This window comes from Rhagoletis zephyria, unplaced genomic scaffold (assembly GCF_001687245.7).
Source record: "Rhagoletis zephyria isolate East Lansing unplaced genomic scaffold, Rhagoletis_zephyria_1.1 Rzeph_scaffold_04214, whole genome shotgun sequence".
NCBI lineage: Eukaryota > Metazoa > Arthropoda > Insecta > Diptera > Tephritidae > Rhagoletis > Rhagoletis zephyria.
The window spans coordinates 7,868-13,774 of NW_016161297.1; positions in this window are offsets into that span (position 1 = coordinate 7,868).

Consider the following 5,907-nt stretch of genomic DNA (forward strand, 5'->3'; position numbering starts at 1 on the left):
CGCAATTTTGTAGATGACGAAGCAAAGAAATTCTCCTAAGAACATGAATGCTGTTTGCACCAGCGGATTTTGGAAACGACGCAATTTTCCATCACTACATTCACCTTCCAAAGTGTCACTCCACTTGAGCAGCAAGACATTCAACGCGCCCGTACAAACGTATAGCAATGGTAAATACATCTTCACCTGTGCCTGTTCAATTGACAAAATATTACCTTTAAATTGAAGCGATGGATTTCGCAACGATATGTAATGCTTGCTTTCGTTCTTTGTTAAAGGTTTGCACTAATTTAATTATTTTATCTACTTTACTATTTTTCGTTGCTAATTTCCTCACCAACTGCAGTGATATTGTCAATCGCCAAACTGTTTTTTGCGGTTCATAACTTCCTATGGCCGCTGATATGGAGGGCAAATAATTACGTTCATCACAGTGCGTCGAAGTAGAACGTTCAAACTCGAATAATAGCGACCAAATAATACAAAATAAAAAACTGCCCAGCGCAAGACTTACAACGGCAATGGCAATTGTGCCAAATCGGATGCGGAAAAGAAGTTTGGACCATCCATTCGGTTGTAGGTAGCTGAGGTTTTAACTTTACTGCCTTTAGCCCAAAATGTCCAAAATTATACCCACCATTGCTGGTTTTGCCTCACAATTTACGTGTGCATAAATTCACGTACCTTGGTCATATATTAAAAAATATGTATATTATGGCAGCTTTATTGTTCATCTCAATGGTCTTTGCTGCTGCTTTTGCTCTGGTGACAGCTGTTGTTTTTGTTGCCCTTGTTTCAGTACTAGATGATGCAATCGCAAACGACAGTGAGGTATTATTGGCCAGAGCCGTCTCAGCGGCAACAATCAGAATGTATCTTTCAGTATTCTAAAATTCAAATACATGAATATACCAAATTCTCTATTTTTTTTTAATAAATACTATTTACAAATTGCACTACTTACCCCGCTGCTGGCCTCGTGTTCATTGTGGAAATGCTTGTCGTCGGCCGCAATTCCCATCAATGAAGTGTCAACAAAGAACGTAAAGTGTAATCTACGCTCTTTGATGACAGCATTTCTGTATAAAACCATTCAATTACACGTAATTATTGGGAATCGGGTTAGGGAGGTTTTGCACCATTATGAAAAATTATGGGAATTTTTTTTCTTTTGGGTAGGAGGCTATAGTGATTAATAACAAAACACCACCACAATGTTTTTCACCCATTTTCTACGATATTGGCGAATTATTCTGTCAGTATACACTGCGTGGCATTGAATTAGCCCCGAATTACTTACACACTGCGTGGCATCGAATTGGCCCCGAATGAATTAGGAAATTCAAAATGATTAAATTTATGCATCAATATAAAACGAATAAATAATTAGAAATGGAAACTCACGAAATAAGATAATATTCATATATCCCCATACATATAGATACATATATTCTCGTCTATTTTTTTTCTTGCGTGCGAGCGCCTTAAATTCCAAAGGCGCCAGCGCGTAAATATAACACTGGAACGTCGCTCAATATCACGAGCGCCACTTAGAAAATTCCTGAATAGCATTACAGTAATGCTACGGCCACACCAGGCACTTCATAGGGAATTTATAATGCTGGAGTTAAACGCATGTTAATATTTTATGCAACATTTCTATACATATGTACGATAGCAAATGCAAGAATACACGCCACTTGCCACCCACCCATAAGAAATTCAAAGCCAAATAGAAGTTTGGTCAACCAAATACTACAAATTGCAGAATGACCCGATTCTCAGCACTGCGCTCGAAAACTGAGAGGAGCTCGGAGGAGTTTCCAATCGCCTGTCGCTTGTGCGACAAAGACCACGGCATAAGACTTTGCCCCATCTACCGCGGTAAGACGGCAGAAGAACGACTGCGAGCGATCCTCATACACCGCTACTGCCCGAACTGCCTCTCGCCATTCCACCGTCTGGAGAATTGTGCTAGCGCCGACAGATGTCACAGGTGCCGTGAGAAGCATCATCCTTCGCTCCATATCGAGACCAACGATAATTGGAGGCAGCCAGCACGCAATATAGAGGATGATGACAACAGTTCCCAGGGTGCCTTATCTATCCACATAGACGAACCTTATAAGTCATGGGCTCAGCAGGTCGAGGAGGCAGAGATGGAAGAAGCTACGACTGAGGTCGCTCCTGTGGAAGTAAGTGGCGGCTCGGAAACCCGTTCTTTCCGACCACCACTCGAACATGAGAAGCGAAGGGAGAGCAACTCTGCAACTGGGTCCTTCAGACAGCCTGCCCAGTCGCAATCACAGCATCCGGGTGGCTCGGAAACTAGTTCTTTCCGACCGCCCCCATATCCCAACGGTAAGAGTCGTGATGGCGCGGGAACTGGTCCTTTCCGCTCGTCTCGACGTAAGACTGTTGGGAAAGCACCATATCGCCGACCACGAGAGAAGAACCGAGATCAGGATGCGGCTCTAGCCGTTCGACGCCTGGGGTTTCGAACCGGTCGCACAGACAACAGTACGATGGCTCCACCGATCTTACGCTCTTTTCAGCCGATTGCACCGACCGCCATCGTTCGAATCGAGTCTGGTGGACGCCTGCACCTGGTCCGCGCAATAATTGACCCCTGCGCGCCCAGCACGGTAATCGACGCTAGCCTGGCGCGGGACCTACAATTGGAACACGGAGGTTCTGGACGAAACAGGAGATGCTCGCTAGTACTCAGAGGAAAATACGGTGTCGCGGAACGCGTAACAACTCAGGCGACAATCATGGCACAACACAACCGATTGAGCCCGACAACGGACATAGACCCCGCGGCTGCCGCGCCATTTCAGTTTATGCGGTTGGCCGATCCAAATTTTTACCGGGCTACCCCGATCCGTCTGACTCTAGGCGTCGATGTATACGCCCAGGTCATGCTAAGAGGGACCCCGCCATCTTCGGTCTGTGGCTTATTGACGCAGGCAACCATATTTGGGTTAGTGGTTTCCGGAGCTTACCAAAAATAAAAACAAATTAGAGTGCTTAGTTGATTAATATACGCAATAAAGTGCATTGAAAATCAAAACCACGTCCATTTTGTTCTTTTAACTCTCTCTTTAATTTCCCAATAGCTATCTAGGAAGAGGCGGTGCAACCTGGGTGCGACGAGCGAGAACTAAGTGCAACCTGGAGCTCTTCCAGTCTCTAGTGGTTACCGTCAAACTTATTATCGTTTCTGACGTGGCATGGTGGGTACCTTCCGTATTCCGTTTGTATAGTTTGCGTATCGCAAGGGGGCGGTATGTTTAGGCCCATACCTAAATATGCTGCACCACCCTAATGCGCGTTAAATAATTTTGTATCTGAGTGCACACACACATATATAAGATACGGCTAACATTCCAGCCGTTAACAATATGCCCCGCCGTACGGTAACCAGCGTTGCCATTTTAGCCGTTTTCCGGCTAGATTTAGCCAGTTTTGATAGCAACTAGCCGGAGAAAATTCGATCTAGCCGGCAGCCGGTTTGAAAAAAAAAGTTAGCCGTTTTTAGCCGATTTTACTATTTGCCTAATTTTCAGGTGCAAAAAGTAAACAAGTTGTTCGAAAGCAATAATGCAGACCCAATGAAGATTTTTAATGAACTCAATGTTTTACTTTCGCATCTATTCTCCCTAGTGGTTATTAGCGCGGACACATTTGATCCTATATGCTCCCCGTTGGAACCATACCTTGCTCTATTTCCCCAGTTTTATCACAGTTTTGAAGAGTATTTAAAAACAAAAGTAAGCACAAACGCTTTTGACCACGAAGCCGAGAAAATAATTCTAGAAAATGGTCGCTTTTTTATTATCACTTTAATAAAGGAATTACGCCAACACCTCCCTACAAATATTGCCACACTACAAAAAAATGACTTTTTCGGTTGGAAATGCATTAAGATTAATTAAACCAAAAGTATTTGTTCAACTACAGCAACAAAAGCACAAATATAATGCCGACGAAATAACATCCTTAGAGATATCAATGAATATAATAAAAACTAAGCAAATAAATCCAATGTGCGTTAAAACGTTAAACGCTATTTTAAATATAAAATACGGTTTAAACCGTGAAGAAAAATGCTGCCATAATTTTACTGTAGATGACGATCTCTTAAAATTAATGAATTCAGGTGATATATACAATAGTGACTCATTTGATGATGAGGAATATACTCTCGATATAAATTAATGGTGTTAACTAGTCTTTCGTTTCTTGCGATTTATTTAAATAAAGCATGTGAATTTTCACTAAAACATTTTAGCCGTTTTTTGCCAGAGTCTATGTGAAATTTCACTAAAACATTTTAGCCGTTTTTAGCCGCTTTTTTTGCCAATCTAGCCGGTCGGCCCAAAAGGTTCTGGCAACACTGACGGTAACTAAGTTGAGGGGAAACTCAACGAAGGTTACTGTTCGGCGGGCTCAAACCCTTTTTCGTTTGTTGGCACTCCTTCACTTCCTTGAAGACCAGCATAGCGACTGCCAGCCACCACACCACGTCAGAAAGGTAATCTCATCAAGCTATCAGCAAAATATCTATTTCAATTCACGCTGTTTTATTAAACATTTTCCTACACAAATAAAGCAAACATTTGTTATTATTGTTAAGAATTACACACTAATACGCTGTTGTTTTTTTTCACTTTATTTTCTTTACGTGCGAGCGCCTTAAAAATCCAAAGACGCCGGCGCGTAAATAGAGTCCTTAAATTTCGAAATATTGAAGTTTCAAGCATTTCTGAAATTTACCGTTATATGAAAAGCGGCCTGAATTTTAGTCCGATTTCAATAATTTTCAACGTTTTGCTTTTATGTGGCAAGCACAATAACCCTACCGAGGTTGGTACAAATTGGTTGAACGGTTACCCATATACATATATGTAATCATAAGTGGGCGGAGCCACGCCCATTTTCCAAAATTTTATCACAAACATATTTCTTTGTTAAGAATTGTTGCAAGCATCAATTTTAAATTAATTAGCTTTAATATTTACTGATTTATCGAAGATTTTGTATTTCTCTAAATTATCGTTATATGGGCTGTGGGCGTGGTTATTTTCCGATTTTAAGAATTTTCGGCCATTTGGTATGTTTTGCGAAGGCCAACAACTGTGCCAAGTTTGGAAGAAATTGGTGCAGCGGTTACCAAGATATACACATGTAACCATAAGTGGGCGTGGCTACGCCCATTTTCCAAAAATTTATAATATTCTTATTTTTCGTCTAAAACTTATTGCAAATTTAAATTTTGAGTGAATAATCTCCAGTAGTTACTAAAATATCGCAGTTTTCGTATTTTTGAAAAATACCTTGGATAAATGGAAACCTGCATAACAAATTTCGTTGAGATATCTCAATTTTTGCTCGAGTTATCGTGTACACGGGCGGACGGACCGACGGACAGACAGACATGGCTTAATCGATTTCTCTTTTCATTCTGATCATATATGTATAAATTTGTCTATATCTATCTCAATTCGCTTTGGCTGTTACAAACAACCGTTATGTGAACAAAATTAATATACCCTTGTGCACAAGTGCGCTCGGGTATAAAAAAAGATACAATCATAGCGCACGGCAGTGCGAGGGAGTGACGAAAGCAGTAAGAGTAGCATGCTGAAATGACTCGCTTATATATACTCGAGATTTGGAAGTTTTTATAGACGTCCAATCGACATGCTTGAGATATCGTAGAAAAGGTCTTGCAGAGTTTGTCCAGAAAATGTATTCAAGCTTCATAAACCATTAACCGGATTCTAAAAATTTGGCTAAATTGTTGCGAAACAAATAACATTTTTTGGCTTTTGCCGGTTTAAGGCCAATACCTTTCAAACGATACCTTATATATTAAGTTCCGTCTACTAGTTGGAAAGATAT